A 19212-nucleotide genomic window follows, 5' to 3' on the forward strand; every position below is an offset into this window, starting at 1 on the left:
AGGCAAGCGTTTCAAAGCCAACAAACTGAACCCTCGTCGGCCCTTGGAGACAGGATTTTCTTAGTGGTCACAGCTTAATCTTCCCCTGAAGTAACACGAGCTTCCGAGCCGATGCGTGCCCTGCGATCCGCATTTTAAGGACAAAGCTGTGATCGGGTGAACTGGCATCTGCAAACTGACATAACGATTTTATTGTTCCCCCATTGCTTTTGCGTGGATGATCTCACTGTAGGGGTAGGGAGAGGCAGGGATTATTTCCTCCGTTTCTCGGAGGAGGAAGAGGAAGCCGGGTGAGGTTGAATGACTCACCCAAGGTCACAGAGCAAGCAGGTGTGAGTGTCATTTACCAAGTCTGCTCTCTCCTGAGAGAGGTGCCAACTTTTCATTTTAAGAGGGGGTGGGGGAGGGAGGTTCCGTGTGTGTGTGTGTGTGTGTGTGTGTGTAAGTGTAAAGGGCTATAAATGCTGGGAGACACCTGGGGGGAAGCCCTGAAGGGAGAACTTTGGTAGAACCTCTAGAGGTAGAACCCCTGGGGGAAGAGTCCTAGATGTAAACTCACCTAGAGGTTCATTCTACTGCCCGGATCCTTCTTCTATAAAATCGCTCGGACCATGTTTCCCCCCTCCTCAAGAACCTCCAGGGGTTGCCCATCCACCTCCTCATCCATCAAAAACTCCTCACCACTGGCTTTCAAGCAGTCCATCGGCTTTCCCCTTCCTACCTCACATTGCTTCTCTTTTACCACAACCAAGCCTGCAAAATTCGCTCCTCTAATGCCAACCTACTCACTGTGCCTTCGTCTCGTCCTTCTCGCCGCCGACCCCTCGCCCACGTCCCGCCTCTGGCCTGGAACACCCTCCCTCCTCAAATCCGACAGACGACGATTCTCCCCCACTTCAAAGCCTTATGGAAGGCCCACCTTCCTACCGAGCGGCCTTCCCCGACTAAGCCCCCCCTTTCCTCTTCTCCCACTCCCTTCTGGGTCACCCTGACTTGCTTCCTTTATTCATCCCCCCGTCCCCTCCAGCCCCACAGAGCTTACGTCCATATCTGTCATTTCTTTATATTAAAGTCAGTCTCCCCCCCCCCCCCAGACTGTAAGCTCGTTGTGACTGGGAATGTGTCTGTTTATTGTTATATTTGCTCTCCCGAGCACTTACTACAGTGTTCTGCAGACAATAAGCGTGCAGTAAATATGATTGAAAGAATGAACACCTGGAGGGAGAGCCCTGGGAGAGAATTCTGGAGGAAAATCCTCCGATGAAGAACCTAGAAATAGAACCCTAGAGGAATAGCCGGCAGCGGTTCCTAAAATCCACTGTCCCCGTCGAGAGGGCAATACGCCTTAATTTGGGTATTTATTAAGCGCTTACTATGTGCCAGGCACTATTCTAATCGCTGGAGTGGATACAAGCAAATCGGTCGGACACAGTCCTTATCCCACACGGGGCTCACACTCTTAATCCCCATTTCGCAGATGAGGCAACTGAGGCACAGGGTACATATCTGTCATTTGTTTGTATCAGTGTCTGTCTCCCCTCTAGGTTGTAATCTCGTTGAGGGCTGAGAATGTGTCTATTTATTGTTAAAATGTACCCTCCTAAGTGCTTAATTCAGTACTCTGCACACAGTAAGTAGGAAGCAGCGTGGCGTAGTGGATAGAACGTGGGCCCGGGAATCAGAAGGTCGTGGGTTCTAATGCTGGCTCTGCCACTTGTCTGCTGTGTGGCCTTGGGCAAATCACTTCACTTCTCTGTGCCTCAGTTACCTCATCTGCAAAATGGGGATGGAGACCGGGAGCCCTAATTGGGACAGGAACTGTGTCCAACCCGATTCGCTTGTATCCACCCCGGCCCGGCACATGGTAAGCGTTAAGAAATACCACAGTTATTAATAGCGAGCACTCAATAAATAAGACCGACCGAACGAATGAATAGAAGTAATTTGCCCACGATCACACAGCAGACAAGTAGCGGAGCCGGGATTAGAACCCAGATCCTTCTGACTCCCGGGCCCGGGCTCTAACCATTAGACGATGGCGCTTCTCTCTGCAGACGGCTAAGGCCGCGGAGGCAGCCTCGTCAAACTCCGGGAGGTTGACAAGTCCCTCATCTCGGGTTCAGCCTGCTCTCCTTCTCTCCACCCCTGGGAACCTTAGCTCGTTTGTCTAAAGGCACAAATAGAAGGGGAGAAATTTGCATGACAAGGGAGCTGATTGAATTGCAAGTTCTGGAGTCTTTTCAGCGGCTTGCTTTCCCTCCCGCCTGGCTCAGGCAGTTCCAAGCAAGGCTCTCTGCAGTCTCCAAACCCCAAAGACATCATTTGGAATAATGACCGTTTTGCCATCGCCAAAGAGGTCTGCGCAGATCGGAGTTGCAGAATGCCTTTTCCCCAGGACGGGCTAGAAATCCTTTCCGCCGTCAGCAACGTTTTGGGACTTCCTTGAGAGGGGCCCCTTTTCCATTTCAGAGTTTCCCGAAGACTGATCACCGACGGATCTTTGAGAAGCTCCAGTTCCTCGAACCGTTTCGAGGATTTGTTTAGCAGAGAGGGGCTTTCTTTCTTTTGACGGAGCTCATCAATCGGTCAAGCAATCAGTGGTATTTATTGAGGGCCTAGTGCAGAGCACCGTACGACAGAAATAGCAGACACGTTCCCGGACCATAAGGAGCATAAAGTCTAGAGACCTTAAGCGAGTCACTGCTCCACTCATTCATTCATTCATTAAATCGTATTTATCGAGCGCTTACTGTGTGCAGAGGAAAGTACCATTCGGCCACAGATAGAGACCATCCCTACCCAACAACGGGCTCACGGTCTAGAAGGGGGGAGACAGACAACAAAACAAAAGGAGTAGACAGGCATCAATAGCGTCGAAATAAATAAATAGAATTATGGATAGATACACACCATTAATACAATAAATAAATACATTTAGACAAAATAACTATGGCACGGAGAGGGGGGTAGAGAAGAGGGAAGGAGTTGGGGCGATGGGGAGGGGAGGAAGAGCAGAGGAAAAAGGGGGGCTCGGTCTGGGAAGGCCTCCTGGAGGAGGTGAGCTGTCGGTAGGGCTTTGAAGGGGGGAAGAGAGTTAGTTTGGCGGATGTGAGGAGGGAGGACGTTCCGGGCCAGGGGCAGGACGTGGGCCGGGGGTCGACGGCGGGACGGGCGAGAAGGAGGCCCGGTGAGGAGGCGAGCGGCGACAGAGGAGCGGAATGTGTGGGTTGGGATGGAGAAGGAGAGAGGGAGGTGAGGTAGGACGGGGCAAGGGGATGGAGAACTTGGAAGCCAATTGTGAGGAGTTTTTGTGTGATACGGAAGTTGATAGGCAACCACTGGGGATTTTTGAGGAGGAACATGCCCAGAGCATTTCTGAAGAAAGAGAATCCAGGCAGCAAAGTATAGACTGAAGCGGGGAGAGACAGGAGGTTGGGAGGTCAGAAAGGCGAAAGGAACTTCCCAGTTCCCTCATCTCTAAAATGGGGATTAAGACTGTGAGCCCCATGTAGGGACGGGGACTGCGTCCAACCCAGTTGGCTTGTATCCACCCCAGCGCTTAGTACAGTGCCTGGCACACAGTTAAATGCCATAATGATAATGACGATTTCAGCCTTGACCTTACCCCTCTTAGGTCAAGCACCTTTTCAGTTTCGGAGTTTCCCAAGGATTAATTACAGATGGGTCTTCGAGAAGCTCCAGTTCTTTGAACCATTTCAAGGATTTATTTCGCAGAGAGGGACTTTGTTTGTTTTGACTTAGCAGATGGCGGAGTCTCGCCCCGGATAAATCCGTGGAACTATTTCTTTCCTTCTTGAAATCTGTTTACATTGAGCGTCATCACTCCCCTTTTGGGAAGCTTAGGGTCTGGCTAGAATAATGATCTGGACCGTAGAATCTCACCGGTAGCCAACCAGTCGTTCCTGGGGGTTGGGGGAGGTTAAGGGTCGGTGCTTACTACGACACTCTGCAATCGATCGATTAACCTATCAACTGTAATTTTATTGTTGCAATGTTAGCTATTAAATACTACCTGTCAAGCACTGTTCTAAGGGCTGGGGTAGAAACAAGTTAATCAGGTCAGACACAATCAGTCAATCAGTGGTATTTATTGAGCGCTGACGGTGTGCAGAACACTGGATTTAGCCCTTGGGAAAGGACAGTTGAACAGAATTAGTAGACACAGTCCCTGCCCATTATGAGCTTACGGTCTAAAGGGGAAGAAAAGACATTAAATAAAATAAATAAATAAATTATAACTGGGAAGCAGCAGGCCTATTGGAAAGAGCACAGGCCTGGAAGTCAGAGGATCTGGATTCTAATCCTGGATCAGCCATCCATCCGCCGTATGATCTTGGGCAAGTCACTTCACCACTCTGTGCCTCAGTTCCCTCATCTGTAAAATGGGGATAAAGACCGTGAGCCCCGTGTGGGGCACGGACTGCATCCAACCTGTCTAGCTTGTACCTACCCCAACGCTTAGTATAGTGAGTGCCTAACGAGTCCCGTAAAAGGGGACAAGGACACAAAGGAAATAGGAATGACAAATTTTCAGTGACAATGTCAGGAAGTGAGAGTCGTGCTGGGAAATGGGAGTGTTGTTCTTCCCGGAACAGATTTTTACTCTTGCTGACCACTGCTCCCTTAATTCACCTCCCCACACCGCCCCCCTCCACCCAGCCCCATAGCACTTCTTTCCCTCTCGACTCTGTAGTATTCTACTCTCCCAAGTGCTCAGTACAATGCTCTGCACATAGCAAGCGCTCAATAAATACATAGCAAGCGCTCAATAAACACCACCGATTCATGGATTGATTGCCACTGAGGACTTCATCCACAGAACCTTTTTTTGGGGTATTTGTTTAGCGCTTATTAAGTGCCAGGCATACTAAGCGCTGCCTGTGATGTTCACTTAGCAACTTCTCGGGGTGAGGTCCCTCTCAGGCAGTGGGGAAAACTGATGGGTTATTACCGCTTCTGCTTCTTTTCCTTAGTGGAGTGCTCTGAACGCAATAAAAACTCAGTCATTCATTCAATAGTATTTATTGAGCGCTTACTACGTGCAGAGCACGATACTAAGCGCTTGGAATGTACAATTCAATACAGTGGATACCATTGATCAATTACTACTGTATTACGTCTGCTGCTGTTCTCAATCAATCACTCGTCTTTATTGAGTGCTTACCATGTTCAGAGCACTGTACTAAGCGCTTGGGAGAGTACAATATCTCAGAGTTGGTAGACAGGCTCCCTGCCCTCAGCGAGCTTACGGTCTAGAGGGGGAGGCAGGGATTAATATGAATAAATAAATGTTGGAAATGGACAGAAGTGCTGCGGGGCTGAGGGGGGGGGGGCGAATAAAGGGTGGAAATCCAAAAGCGAGGGTGACGCCGAAGGGAGTGGGAGAGAAGGAAATGAGGGTTTTAGTCTGGGAAGGCTCCTTGGAGGAGACGGGCCTTCAGTAAGGCCTTGAAAGTGGGGTCAGTCATTGTCGGAGACGAGGAGGGAGGGCGTTCCAGGCCAGAGGCAGGATGTGGACGAGAGGTCGGCGGCGAGATAGACGAGATCGAGGTAGAGCGAGTAAATTGGTGTTAGAGGAGCGAAGCGTGGGGCCTCGGTTGGAGTAGGAGAGCAGCGACACAAGGTAGGTAGGAGGGCGACTGCTATTATCACTCCCACTACTTGTTACTATTTCACTCTCTCAAACGCTTAGAACAGTGCCAGAACTCAATAGCTGTTCGATCAATACCACTGATCGATTGAATCGAAACATATCGGGGACTTAATGGCGTCCCGACGGCCTCTGGCTTGAAGCCACATTCCCACAGCTACTCCCGGAATTTCTTCCCGCGTCCCAGCCTCGGAGGAGCACTGGATTCTTCATGAGCATCGCCGGGGTGGAGGCTAGTAGGGGGAGACCGCCGATGATATTTTTAAGCCTTTGTTTATTTTTCTCCTTTCGCTCGTTTTTAGGATGTGGGCCAGTAGGCTGTGGGGGCTGGGAGAAACAGGCGAGGTCGAAAAACATTGGCCCTCGCCCAGCGTTGGTTCTCAACGAATCCCCAGGGTCGGGTGAAACCAGCCTGAACTTTGAGGATCTGGACAGATCTGGAATCGGAAAGATTTTGGGGGAGGGAGGGCGGGAGTCGAGCTGGGCTGGGATATTCAAAAGGCAGCAGAAACTCCGGGTTGTGTTTTTCTTTTAAGGTATTTGTTAAGCGCTTCCTTCGTGGCAGGCACTGTCCTAAGCGCCCACGTCCTGCTTCTGGCCCGGCACGCCCTCCCTCCTCATATCTGGCAGGCAGTCACTCTCCCCACCTTGAAAGCCTTATCGAAGGCAAATCTCCAAGCTTTCCCTCACTAAGCCTTCCTTTCCTCTTCTCCCACTCCCTTCTGCGTCTTCTTGACCTGCTCCCTTTACTCGTCCCTCCCTCAGCCCCACCGCACTTTCTTCCATACCTACAATTTATTTATTTTTATTAATCTCCCCCTCTCGACTGTAAGCCCCTTATGGGAAGGGAATGTGCCCGTTTATTGTTCTACGGTCCTTCTCCCAGGCACTTTAGCGCAGTGCTCTGCAAACAGTCAGTGCTCCAAAAAATACAACTGAATGAAGATATAAGGTAATCAGGTTGGACGCGGTCCGTGTCCCACATGGGGCTTACGGTCCCAACCCCCATTTTGCAGATGTGGGAACTGAGGCTCAGAGAAGCGAAACGACTTGTCCGACGTCACGCGGCAGACAGGTGGCAGAGTGGATAGTAGGATCCGGGTCCTTCTGACCCCCCAGCCCGTGCTCTACCCACTAGGCCACGCCGCTTCTCTGCTGGTTGTGGTCTCACCGCTTCCAGGCTGCCGAACTCGCTGCTGCACATTTTGTCTTCCTGAAACATCGCTTGGCACGCATTTCTCCTCCCCTCCCCCAGATTCCTTTGGCTTCTGTTTCCCCTCCTCCCCAGGGGCTTCAAAGGCTGCCCCTCTCACAGATCAGCTCTCGTCTCAGCAACATTTCCCCGGCCAACACTCTTCGTTCTTTTTTCTTTAATATTTGTTTCATGGTATTCGTTAAATGCTTACCGCGTGCCGGGCACTAGGCAAAGCCTGGGGTAAATTTAGGATAATCTGGTAGGAAACAGTCCCTGTCCCCATTTTACTGATGAGGTAACTGAGGCTCAGAGAAGTGAAGAGAGTTGCCCAGGGTTACACAGCAGACGCGTGGCGGAGACGGGATTAGGACCCTGGCCCGGGCTCTTTCCGCTAGGCGATGCTGCCGCTTCCCAAACCTATTCGGCGTGGCCTACGGAAAGAGCCCGGGCCTGGGAGTCGGAGGACCTGCGTTCTAATCCCGGTTCCTCCGATTGTCTACTGGGAGACCCTGGGTGAGTCACTTCCCTTCTCTGGGCTTCGTTTTCCCCATCTGTATGATGGAGATTCCAAACCCGTTCTCCCACCCCTTTAGAGACGTGAGCCCCAGGTGGGAGAGGGACGGTACCTGACCTGATGATCTTGGATCTACCCCAGCACAAGGTAGAGTGTTCGGCACACAGTACGCACTTAGCAGATACCATAATTATTATTCCCTGGCTCTCCTACCTCCATCCCCTCATTCACGATATCCCAACACGCCCAAAATAAAATGAGATAAAATGAGATGCGAAATTGCTTCAGTGAGATAGAAGCACTCTTCCGTGTCAGGAATTCTAATTACTAAGGGCCCGGGAGACTGCAAGAGAGGGGGAAAAAGGTAGTCTCTTCTCTTAAGGAGCTTTTGTCCAATAATTACTTCAGCGCTTTTCCATGTTTTCGCAGGTATCTCTGTTCGGGGCAGCAGCAAACTGATTTACATATCATTTATATTCCATTTACATTTTATTCCCAAATGCCTCCCCCGATTAAGCCCTCTTTTCCCTGGCTCCCTCTCCCTTCTGTGTCATCTCTGCACTTGGATCTCTGACCTTCCGGCATTTGATATTCACCCCACCCTCAGCCCCAAAGGACTTACCTTTAAATTATAAATTTTTAATTATTTATGTATATGAACTTCTGTCTCCCACTCTGGACGGTAAGCTCACTGTGGGCAGGGAACAAATCTCCCAGCTTTGTCGTATTATACTCTCCCAAATGCTTGGTACAATGTTCTGCACACAGTAAGCGCTCAATCGTTACCACCGACTGATTACCTAGGGCAGACATACAGGTTTTTGGCGGGGCAGTTTGAGAGTCAGAATGTAATTGTCACTACTCTGAAGGTGATCGAGTTTATGATTATTAATATTCTGATAACTGTTAATATTAAAAGGAAGAGCGGCATTGGTAAAACAATCATAATAATAGTGATAATATAGGAATAAATGGGATCATTTCTCTTTTAAACGGTATCTGTTTAAAGATTTACTATACGCCAGGCACTGTACTAAGCACTGGGGGAGATGCAACTTAATCAGATTGGACACGGTCCTCGTCCCACACAGGGTTCACTGTCTTAATCCCCATTTTCCAGATGAGGTAAAGGAGGCCCGGAGAAGTTAAGTGACTTGCCCAAGGTCACCCAGCAGACAAGTGGCGGAGAACCCCTGCCCTCCAGGCCCGCGCTCTAATCACTATGCCATGCTGCGTCCCACAAGGGCCTGGGTTCGAATTCCCCCTCCGCCACTTATCTGCTGGGTGACCTTAGGCAAGTCCCTTCTCTTCTCCGGGCCCTCATCTGTAAAATGGGGATGGGCCCCAGGTGGGACAGGGACAAGGTCCAACCCGATTAGCTTGTAACTACCCCAGCGCTTAGTACGGTGCCTGTCACATAGTAAGGGTTTAACAAATACCATTTAAAAAGAATAAAAAAGTATTCCTTGGACAAGAATTCCTAGGACCGCATTCCCGGGATCGTCAAGAGGAGCCCATGGGAAAAACTCGGATTTTCTGGCAGTGTGGACACAGCGGTGCACACTGGAGGGGTGGGAGAGCTGGATTCGAATGCCACCGCTGGCCTGCAGCGTGACCTTGGACGGGTCCCTTAACCTCTCCGTAAAACAGGAAGGATAAGGCCTGACCCTCTGGACCTCACAGGGAAGCCGTGAGGATAAGCAACATTAATGGGGGGGAATGAAATATTAGGTCTCATCAGTATCTGTAAACTCATTATGAGCAAGGAATGTGACAATTTACTGTTCTATTGTACCCTCCCAAGCGCTCAGTAGGGTGCTCTGCACGCAGTAGTTGCTCAATAGATATGATTGACAGACAGTGTCTCCGGAGGCCCTATCCAGGACCAACCAGGCTGCCCTGCAGGGATAAATCTCAGGCACGAGACCTGCCCCTACAGCGGAGATTGATTTCCCCAACCGGGCTGAGAGCCGATCTCGTCCAGTGGCGAAAGGTCATAAATTCTCCTTTCCCCACATCTCTCGCCTCACCCAGGCCGGGCTGGGAAGGGGAGGACCGTGGAAGGATCTATTCTCTGCCGCAGTCCTCCTCTTCCCCCCGCCAGCCCCGATGCGAGAGAGGTTTAAAATAGAAAATGGGCTTTCATTTTCACGTGGGAAAAACCGACCAGGAGGGAGGACTGCTGGGAGCAGGAGCTGAGCCTTGACATGACCCCTGACCCCTAGTTGGTACCTCCGCTGGGGGAGGATGGCCAACATCCGGCCCAAAGCGCTGGGAGAGCCAACGGAGTCCGAGGTAACGACAGATCCATCGTAGTCGCCATCGCTGATGGTATTTATTGAGTACCTACTGGGTGCAGAGCACCGTACTAAGAGCTGGGGAAATAGGGCAGAACTGGCAGATCGCCCTGCTCGCATCGAGCTTACCGTCTAGATTCCCGTGGAAACCCTTTTTCTATTTTTTTAATGGTATTTAAGCACTTACTATGGGCTGGGTGCTAAGCGCTGGGGTAGAGCCAGGCTAATCAGATCGGACAAGGCCCCTGTCCCACGTGGAGCTCACAGTCTTAACCTCCTTTTTCCAGATGAGGGAACTGAGACCCAGAGGAGTGAAGTGACTTGCCCAAGGTCACACGGCAGACGAGTGGCAGAGCCGGGATTAGAGTGCATCATGGACTCACAGAATTGTGGGGTACCCCTTCGCTGATGCCTCTGCTCCCCCGGGGTGAGTCGGGTGGTCTGGGGTACAAACCTCACATCCGAGCGCTGAAGAAACAGGTCGGGGGTCTGGGCAAGGTTTCTGACGAGCGCGGTTACCGCGGCTGGGTCAGGAGCAGAGCCCCTGCGTGCTAGGAGAGCCCAAGGTGGGTAAGAGAACGGTGCAGTGAGACCTGACCCGAAGGGTACGGGCCTGGGAGTCCCAGGATCTGGGTTCTAATCTTGGCTCCGCCACTTTTTTTAATGGTATTTGGTAAACACTTACCATATGCCAGGCACTGTACTAAGCAGTGGGGTAGATACAAACTGATGGGGTTGGATAAAGTGCACGTCCCACGTGGGGCTCACGGTCTTCATCTCCGTTTAACAGATGAGGCAACTGAGGCACGGAGAAGTGACCGCCCCAAGGTCTTAAGGTCACAGGGCAGAAGAGGAGCCAGCATTAATAATGATAATAATGTTGGTATTTGTTAAGCGCCTACTATGTGCAGAGCACTCTGCTGAGTGCTGGGGGAGATACGGGGTCATCGGGTTGTCCCACGTGAGGCTCACGGTCTTCATCCCCGTTTTACAGATGAGGTCACTGAGGCACAGAGAAGTCAAGCGACGTGCCCACGGTCACACAGCTGACAAGTGGCAGAGCCGGGATTCGGACCCATGACCTCTGACTCCCAAGCCCGGGCTCTTTCCACTGAGCCACGCTGCTTCTCGTTAGAATCCAAGTCTTTCCGTCTCCCAGTCCCTTGCTATATCCACTGGGTCGGGCCGCTTCCCTCACTCGCCTGCTGCGTGACCTTGGACAAGCCACTTCACTTTACACTGTCCTCATCTGTAAAATGGGCAGACCGCGGGACTGTGTCCAATCAATCCACCGGTGTTCTTTACTGAGCACTCGCTATGCGCAGAGCACTGGACTGAGCGCTTGGGGAGAGGAATTAGCAGACACATTCCCGGCCCATAACAAGAGACGAGTTTACAGTCTAGAGACGAGCTTTCAATCTAGGGAGGCGCTTTCAGTCTAAAGGGGAGTTTTCAGTTTAGAGAGGAGCTTAAATGTTTGCTTTCAGACTCTGGATGACTTTTCCGGGTGGTTGGAAGCCTGCTGGGTGCTTAATGAGCAGGCCAGTTATCCCCTGCTAGGTCCTACCTTGACCCAAACCTGTCAGTGGCCGGGTTTTCTTAGAGAGCAGCCCCCCTCATCCCCTCCAGAAAGGCCACATTTCAATATGAAAAGCCTGTGGCTTCATCTTCAAGAGTGGCTTTGGTGGCCAGGACCGGTTTGGTTTCCGTTTGCCGTCCTGTCCCTCCGCCCCCCACGCTTTGACCGAAGGACCCTTGATCTTAAAGAGATCGAAAACCTAATTGCAAAGACCCGTCGAAAAGCTGTCAGGTCCTGTTGCCCAAAGCACCTTAAAACAGCAGCGAGACGCCTGGGGATTTTTAATTTTGTTTCATTTTTAACGGCAAGAAGTCAAAGGCTAAGCAGTTGCAGCAGTTCCTCCCTGTTCTTTCGGTACTTGTTGAGCACTTACTTTGTGCCAGGCACTGATCTTAGCACTGGGGTAGATACAAATCGATCAGGTCGGGCACAGTCCTTGTCAGACGCGGCGCTCACAACTCATTATCACTTTAAAACGGTGCTCGACATGGTAAGTGCCTAACGTATGCCATAATCATTATCTTCAGTAAAGCAGGAGTTTGGTTACTTGTGTGACCCAGGGACAGAAGTGTCTCGCTGAGAGGAGGAGGGGGGGGGGGGTATTGGGAAACAGCGTGGAAAGAGCAGGGGTCTGGGAGAGGGGGGACCTGGGTTCTAATCCCCGCACCACCACTTGTCCGCTGGGTGACTTTGGGCAAGTCACTTCTCGGAGTCTCCGTTTCCTCGTGTGTAAAATGGGGATTAAATCCTACACTCTCCCAATCAGACCGAGCCCCGTGTGGGACGGAGATTGTGTCCAACCTGATCAGTGCCTAGAATAGCGCTTGGCATAAAGTAAGCGCTTAACGAATACCATCATCATCATCATTCTCTTGTACACCCCTGACCCCGGACCTGGGGATTTCAGCCCCGACCCCTGACCTGTGGCTCCCACCCCTGACCTCTGACCCATGGATTCCAGCCCTGATCTCTGACTTTGGCCTACCAGATGGCAACTCTGACCTCTAACCCTTAACCCTTGAGTTGCAACCTGGCTTCTAACCTCCAGTTTTCACCCCCAAACCCCCAACTTCCTGTCCTGACACCAAACTCCCTGGGTTCTAACGCTGACCTTTAAGACCCGGGCTCCGACCCTGCCCCCCCCGACCTCTGGATTCCCCTCCCGCCCCTGAGTTCCGGGACAACCCCGAGCACGGCTCTCCGTCCGTAGGCCCTCGGCAGAGGAGAGGACAGCCGGTTACAGAATCGGGATTCCGCGCGAGGCGTTGGAGGCCAGAGGCCGCTCTCCCAGGCTCCTGCCGGTCGCAGGACCCACCTCTGGCCACGGCAGATAACATCCGGCTGGAAAGATAAGCTAAAGGTCTGTTTTTCACCAGGCCGAGACACTCGCCAAGAAAATCGGATAACCATCCGGAGATTAGTTCCTCCTGTCGCCCGCTGCCGGGCCCTTCAGCTCAGTGACCGAGGCTCTTCACCGACTGGCCCACTGGGGAGGGTGGTTTTGTTTTTTTCCCCCTCTTCCTCCTCCTCATGTCCTTCTTCTCCCCTGCACATTGTAAGCATTCACACAGTGCTCTCTTCGCCACAGAAGCTCAGTACAGTGCTCTTTACGCAGTAGGTTCTCCGCACAGGGCTTGGCTTACAGTTGGTTTTTTTAATCGGTATTTATATTTTACTTCGTATTTGGACCAGGCACTGGACTAAACGCTGGGGTAGATACGTGCTAATGGGGTCGGACCTAGTCCAGGTTCCTCGTGGGGGTCACGGTCTTAATCCCCATTTTACGGGTGACTGACAGAACGGTGCTCTGCATGGAATACGTAGAGCGCAGTGCTCTGCACACCAAAGACTCTCAGCACATCGCTCTGCACGTAGTTGATTCACATCCAGTGCCCTGCGCAGAATAGGGGTAGTCAAGTGCCCTGAACACAGAAGACTCTCAGCACAGTGCTCTATAACAACTGGCTCACAGTCCAGTGCTCTGCACAGTAAAGGTGCGGTACGGTGCTCTCGCCACAGCAGGCTCTCAGCACAGTGTTCTGCACCCAGTTGCCTCACAGTACAGCCCTCCGCAAAGAATGCCGTCGGGAAGCGGCGTGGCCCAGTGGATAGAGCCCGGGCCTGGGAGTCAGAAGGACCTAAGTTCTAATCCCCGCTCCGTCACTCGTCTGCTGTGTGACCTCGGGCAAGTCACTTCGCTTTTCTGTGCCTCAGTTACCTCATCTGTAAAATGGGGATGAAGACCGTGAGTCCTACGTGGGACGGGGACCGTGTCCAACCCGATCAGCCCAGCGTTTAGAACAGAGCCTGGCGCATAATAAGGGCTTAACAAATGCCATAAAAATAAATAAAAAGGAATAGAGCCACCGGGGCGGGGTGGGTTCTCTACCTCAATTTTCCCGCTTCTGGGGCCCGGGGTTTTGCTCATCCATCGCCCAGGTGGGAGAGCTATCCAGGGGATCGAAGACGTCGCTCGAGTGGGTGCGTGTGTCTCACCGGACATCAGTGGCAGGGGTGATAGGAGACCGCCAAGAAGCCCCCCCAAGAACCCCTGTGCTTCCCGCTAATAATCTCCAACCAGCTCCCCCTTCCCCTACCCCCACCCTCAGAAGCTCAGCTGCTCCTCGTCAACTGGCCTTGCCCCGGATTTCTGCTTCACGCTCATTTACTTGAAGGGTCGGCCAATCGGGAAAATTAATTTGGGAAAATTTCATGTGAGATGGCATAGGTAATGAGGATGTTGCCATGGAGATGGGAGTCCCGCGTAGCGGGGCCGGATCGGAAGGCAGCCGGGCCCCACGGGGACTTCTCCGGCTCATCCCCCGGGAATCTCACTCGGGATGCTCCGAGGGAGCGCAGGGGCCGCCCGCCGTCTCGATTCGGGGCCCCGAGAAAGGGCCCTGTTCTCTCCCCGTGATGCTTCCCTCGGCTCTGGACCCCTAAGTACGCTTCGGGTATCCGGCCCTCGGAAGAAAAGCCCACGGTGGAAATCCAAAATGTGGCAGGACTTCGTGATTCCCAACGAAATCCTTCAATGGCCATGAGCGAGGCCCTCCCTGGATCAGCCCCACGGCCCACCGGACCCAGGGCTCCGTCTCCAAGAGGGGCATCGGGACGCTTGAAGAAACCGTGTGCTCGTTGCCCTCCTGGGCACCCTCCCTCGGGGTTAGAGATGGACCGGCCAACACCCCTGACTCTCCCTCAGTGACCCAGAACAGACCATCCAACCCCCCCGACTCTCCCCTCTCCATCCCTGACTCTCCCCAGACGACCCAATAAAGACCACCCGACACCCCTCTTACGACTGACCGATGGGACACGTAACCTCGGCTTTGCCCGATATTCCGATAATGCACTGCCCCGGGAGGGCCTCTGCGACAGTGAGGGCAGATTTTTGGCCGTAGTCTCTGGAGAGGAGGAGGAAGAAGAGAGATTAAGATGAGCCATAGTCTCTGGAGAGGAGGATTGAATGAAGAGGAAGAAGAGAAGTTAATGTCTTCACCTTTGCTGCTGTGTCACTGCCATCTCTGCTGGAGCTGAGAAGTCCACTCCAGCCCGTGGAAACCCCTCTCCTCTTCAGGCTTTTTTGGGGGGAGGGGGGTGGGGGCAGGGGGCGGCTCGGGACTCCAAATGTTTACTGATTTATGGTATTTGTTAAGCGCTCACTCATGACCATCCTGGGTTTTTTGGAATGTCCGACTCGGTGGCCTTCTGCACCTCCAGTGTCATTTGCAAGCCAGAAAGGGCAACTTTCTCCTTACGTCGGCTTCTTACTTTCGTCACAGCTGAATCCTGTTCAGCTGACAAGATTGCAGACAAGATAAGATGACTGGTGGGACTTTTTTCTGCTTCCTTCCTGATTTCAGTGAGCCTGGCTGAGCGAAAGAGCGCAGGACTCTAAGAGAGAGAACTTGGGCCCGAGAGTCAGAAGGACCTGGGTTCTAATCACAGATCTGCCGCTCTTCTACTGGGTGACCTGGAGCAAGTCACGTCACTTCTCTCTGCCTCAGTTACCTCATCTGTGAAATGGGGATTAAGACCGTGAGCCCCACGTGGGACGGGCACTGTGTTTGACCCCGTTTGCTTGTATCCACTCCGGTGCCTGGCATGTAGCAAGTACTTAATGAACATTATTAGTATATGATTATATTATTTTTATCAGCCCGGCTCCACCACCTGCCTAGTGGGTGATCTCGGGCTCTTCATTAACCTGTCTGCTCTCAGTTTCCTCACCTGTGAAATGGACAGAAGATAGATGGCGAGACCCCATGGACCGTGCCCGTTCTGATATCCTTGGGTCTGGAGCTTAGCACTTAATCGAGATTATTACTCTTACATTCGTTATTCCAGCTGCTTTCGCTCTGGAGGAGGCCGGTGCTCATGAACAGCGCTCAGCACATAGTAAGTGCTTAACAAATACCGTGATTATTATTATGAAGGGGCAGGGAGATTGGAGAAAAATGAATCTTCCTGGACTCGTTTTCCTCAGCCTCCCGTTGCTCGTCAAAGTTGGATCATCGAGAAGCATTAGAAGTATTTTTTGAGGAAGAGGAGGAGACGTGAGCGTAGTATTGGTATTTAATGAGACATATTAGTAGAATTTTTTGAGGAAGGAGACTAATTATAGTAGTACCGATTTACTGAGAAGAAATGGTATTTATCGAGGACGAGAAGTAGCCATTATAGTAATACTGATTCATTGTGAAAAAATAAGTAGTATTTAGAGAAGCAGCGTAGCTCACTGGAAAGAGCCCGGGCTTGGGAGTCAGAGGTCATGAGTTCTAATCCCGCTCCGCCACTCGTCAGCTGTGTGACTTTGGGCCAGTCGCTTCACTTCCCTGTCCCTCACTTCCCTCATCTGTAAAATGGGCATTAAGACTGTGAGCCCCACGTGGGAACTAGCTGATCACCTTGTGACGCCCCCAACCCGGCGCTCAGAACGGTGCTTTGCACATAGTCAGCACTTGACAGATGCCATCCTTATTATCAAGGAAGAGTAGTTATTAGAGTAGCGATGCTATTTAGTATTCATTGAGGAAGAGTAGTGGGAAGGAAAGCTCAGTGTGGGCAGGGAAGGTGTCTGTTTATTGTTATCTCGTACTCCCCCAAACACTCAGTACAGTGCTCTGCACACAGGATGCCCTCCGTAGATATGATCGAATGGATGATAATATTAATGGTATTTATTGAGGAGGAAGAGTAGCATTTATTGAATATTAGTTGCGGCGATTTTTCTTGGGTTCTCGGTGTTCTCCTCATCCCTACGGCATTTATGTCCATATCCATAATTAATGTATTGATATGATTGCCCGCCTCCCTCTCAAGACCGTAAACTCGCTGTGGGCGGGCAACACGTCTACCGACTCTGTTGCACTGTGCTCTCCCACACGGTACAGTGCTCTGCCCAACGAAGCGCTCAATAAGTACTACCGATCTACTGGCGATGGGATTTATTGAAGAGTAGAAATAGTAAAGCAGGGATGGTGTGTACTGAGTGGCCGGTGAAGGCAAGGGACAGCGCTGCTATTAATTACAATAATAACAATTGTGTTAAGCACTTAACTATGTGCCAGGCACCGTCCTAAGCACTGGGGTGGATACAAGCAAATCGGGTTGGAAACAGTCTCTGTCCCAAGTGGGACCCGTAGTCTCAATCCCCATTTTGCAGACGAAATAACCGAGACGCAGAGGATTCATTCAGTCGTATTTATTGAGCGCCTGCTCTGTGCAGAGCACTGTAGAAGTCAAGTGACTCGTCCAAGGTCTCGCAGCAGAAAAGGGACTGTGTGGACGGTCAGCTCGTGGGGGGGGGGGTAAGGATCGTCGCTCTCTAGGGCTGCGTTGTACTTTCCCAAGCGCTCAATACAGTGCTCTGCACCGAGGAAGCGCTTAATAAATACGCCTGACAATGAATGAGATGCAATAGAAACCCAAGTCACTTTCTCTGACCCCTTTCTTCGTCACCGCAGTTACCGCCCAGTACACAAAGAGCAGATAGCAGCTCCTTGGGCCAATCGCTTGATGCCGATTGCTCACGGATGAGCTCGTTAGCCTTCCAGATAGCATGCTTAATGAGATGCTATCTATTAAACGCTTTCTATGGCCCAAGAGGAGGCCCAGCTTCAAAACAATCAGAGCGGATGTCGGGCCTGTCTCTCTCGGGACTCTCAATCTGAGGGAGAGGCAGGTATATCGTTCATTCAATCGTATTTATTGAGCCCTAACTGTGCGCAGACCACCGTACTAAGCGCTTGGCAGGTACGATTCGGCAACGGAGACAGTCCCTCCCCAACAACGGGCTCGTATCATCCCCCTTTTACGGTGGAGGAAACTGAGGCCCAGAGAGGCGAAGCCGCTTACCCAAGGTCACCCACCGGGGCAAATCCCCACCTTCAAGGAGTTTACTAATCTACTGCGTGCGGAGCACTGTACTAAACACTCGGGAGAGTCCAATAGAGTAGAAGCAATCCCTGTCCTCAAGGAGCCTGCATTCTACTTTGTGCGGAGACCGTGCTAAGCGCTCGGGAGAGGACACATTAACTAATATGAATGATAATTGTGGTGTTTGTTAAGCGCATAGTATGTGCCAGACACTGTACTAAGCGCCGGGGTGGATACAAAGGCTTGGAAGAGGACAGTAGAGCTGGTGGACGTGATCCCCTTGGAGAGGCAGCGTGGCTCGGTGGAGAGAGGCCGGGCTTGGGAGTCAGAGGTCATGGGTTCAAATCCCGGCTCCGCCGCTTGTCAGTTGTGTGACTTTGGGCAAGTCGCTTCACTTCTCTGGGCCTCAGTGACCTCATCTGGAAAATGGGGATGAAGACTGGGAGCCCCCCGTGGGACCACCTGATCACCTTGTATCCTCCCCGGCGCTTAGAACAGTGCTTGGCACAGAGTAGGCGCTTAACAAGTGCCATCATTACGTAGTATTTATCCCCGCACTCAAGGAGTGTGTGTGTTGTGAAGAGAACCATAAAGGAAAAGGCAGTTGCGAATTGTGACCTTAGAGGAGGTCGCCGCTGCCGGAGAGATTGTACTTCCTCTGTGGGTTGTGGCTGTAAACTTTGCTTCTTCCTTCCCGTACCCCCGGAAGGATAGGGGTGTCTTTCCAAACTCCTTCCCCGAAGGGGTGACGGTGATGATGATGGTCTTCGTTAAGCGCTTACTACGTTCCAGGCACTGCACTAAACGCCGGGGTGGAGAGACGCACATGGGGTCGGACCCAGTCCCCGTCCCACGTGGGGCTTGACGGTCTCCACCCCCCTTTTACAGATGAGGGGACTGAGGCCCAGAGAAGCGAAGTGACTTGCCCCAGGTCCCACGGCGGACAGGAGGCGGAGCTCGGGATTAGAACCCATGACCCAAGCGAGTCCACTATGACAGAGTGGGGAGACGCGTTTAGGACGCGAGTGGCTACGGTCTCTTGGGAGGGTCCCGGGCCTGGGAGTCAGAAGGACCTGGGTTCTAATCCCGCTCCTCCACTTATCTGCTGTGCAACCTTGTCCCTCCTCCGGGCCTCAGTTCCCTCATTTATAAAAGGGAGTTTAAACCCCACTCGGGCCAGGGACTGTGTCCAACCTGACCAGCTGGTACCCACCCCGGCATTTATTAATAATAATAATAATAATTGTATTTGTTAAGCGCTTACTAGGTGCCCAGCAGTGTTTTAGGCGCTGGGGTAGCTACAACAGTAATACTAATGACGGTATTTGTTAAGCTCTTGCTATGTGCCCAGCACTGTTCTAAGCGCTGGGGGGAGATACGATAAGAAGAAGAACGATGGTATTTGTGAAGCGCTTACTCTGTGCCAAGCACTGTTGTAAGCGCCGGGGGAGGGGGGATACGAGGTGATGATCAGGTTGTCCCCCGTGGGGGGCTCAAGGTCTTCATCCCCATTTGGCAGATGAAGGAAGCCAGAGGCCCAGAGAAGAGGAGTGACTTGCCCAGGGTGACAAGGGA

The sequence above is a fragment of the Ornithorhynchus anatinus genome, chromosome X2 (assembly GCF_004115215.2).
Source record: "Ornithorhynchus anatinus isolate Pmale09 chromosome X2, mOrnAna1.pri.v4, whole genome shotgun sequence".
NCBI lineage: Eukaryota > Metazoa > Chordata > Mammalia > Monotremata > Ornithorhynchidae > Ornithorhynchus > Ornithorhynchus anatinus.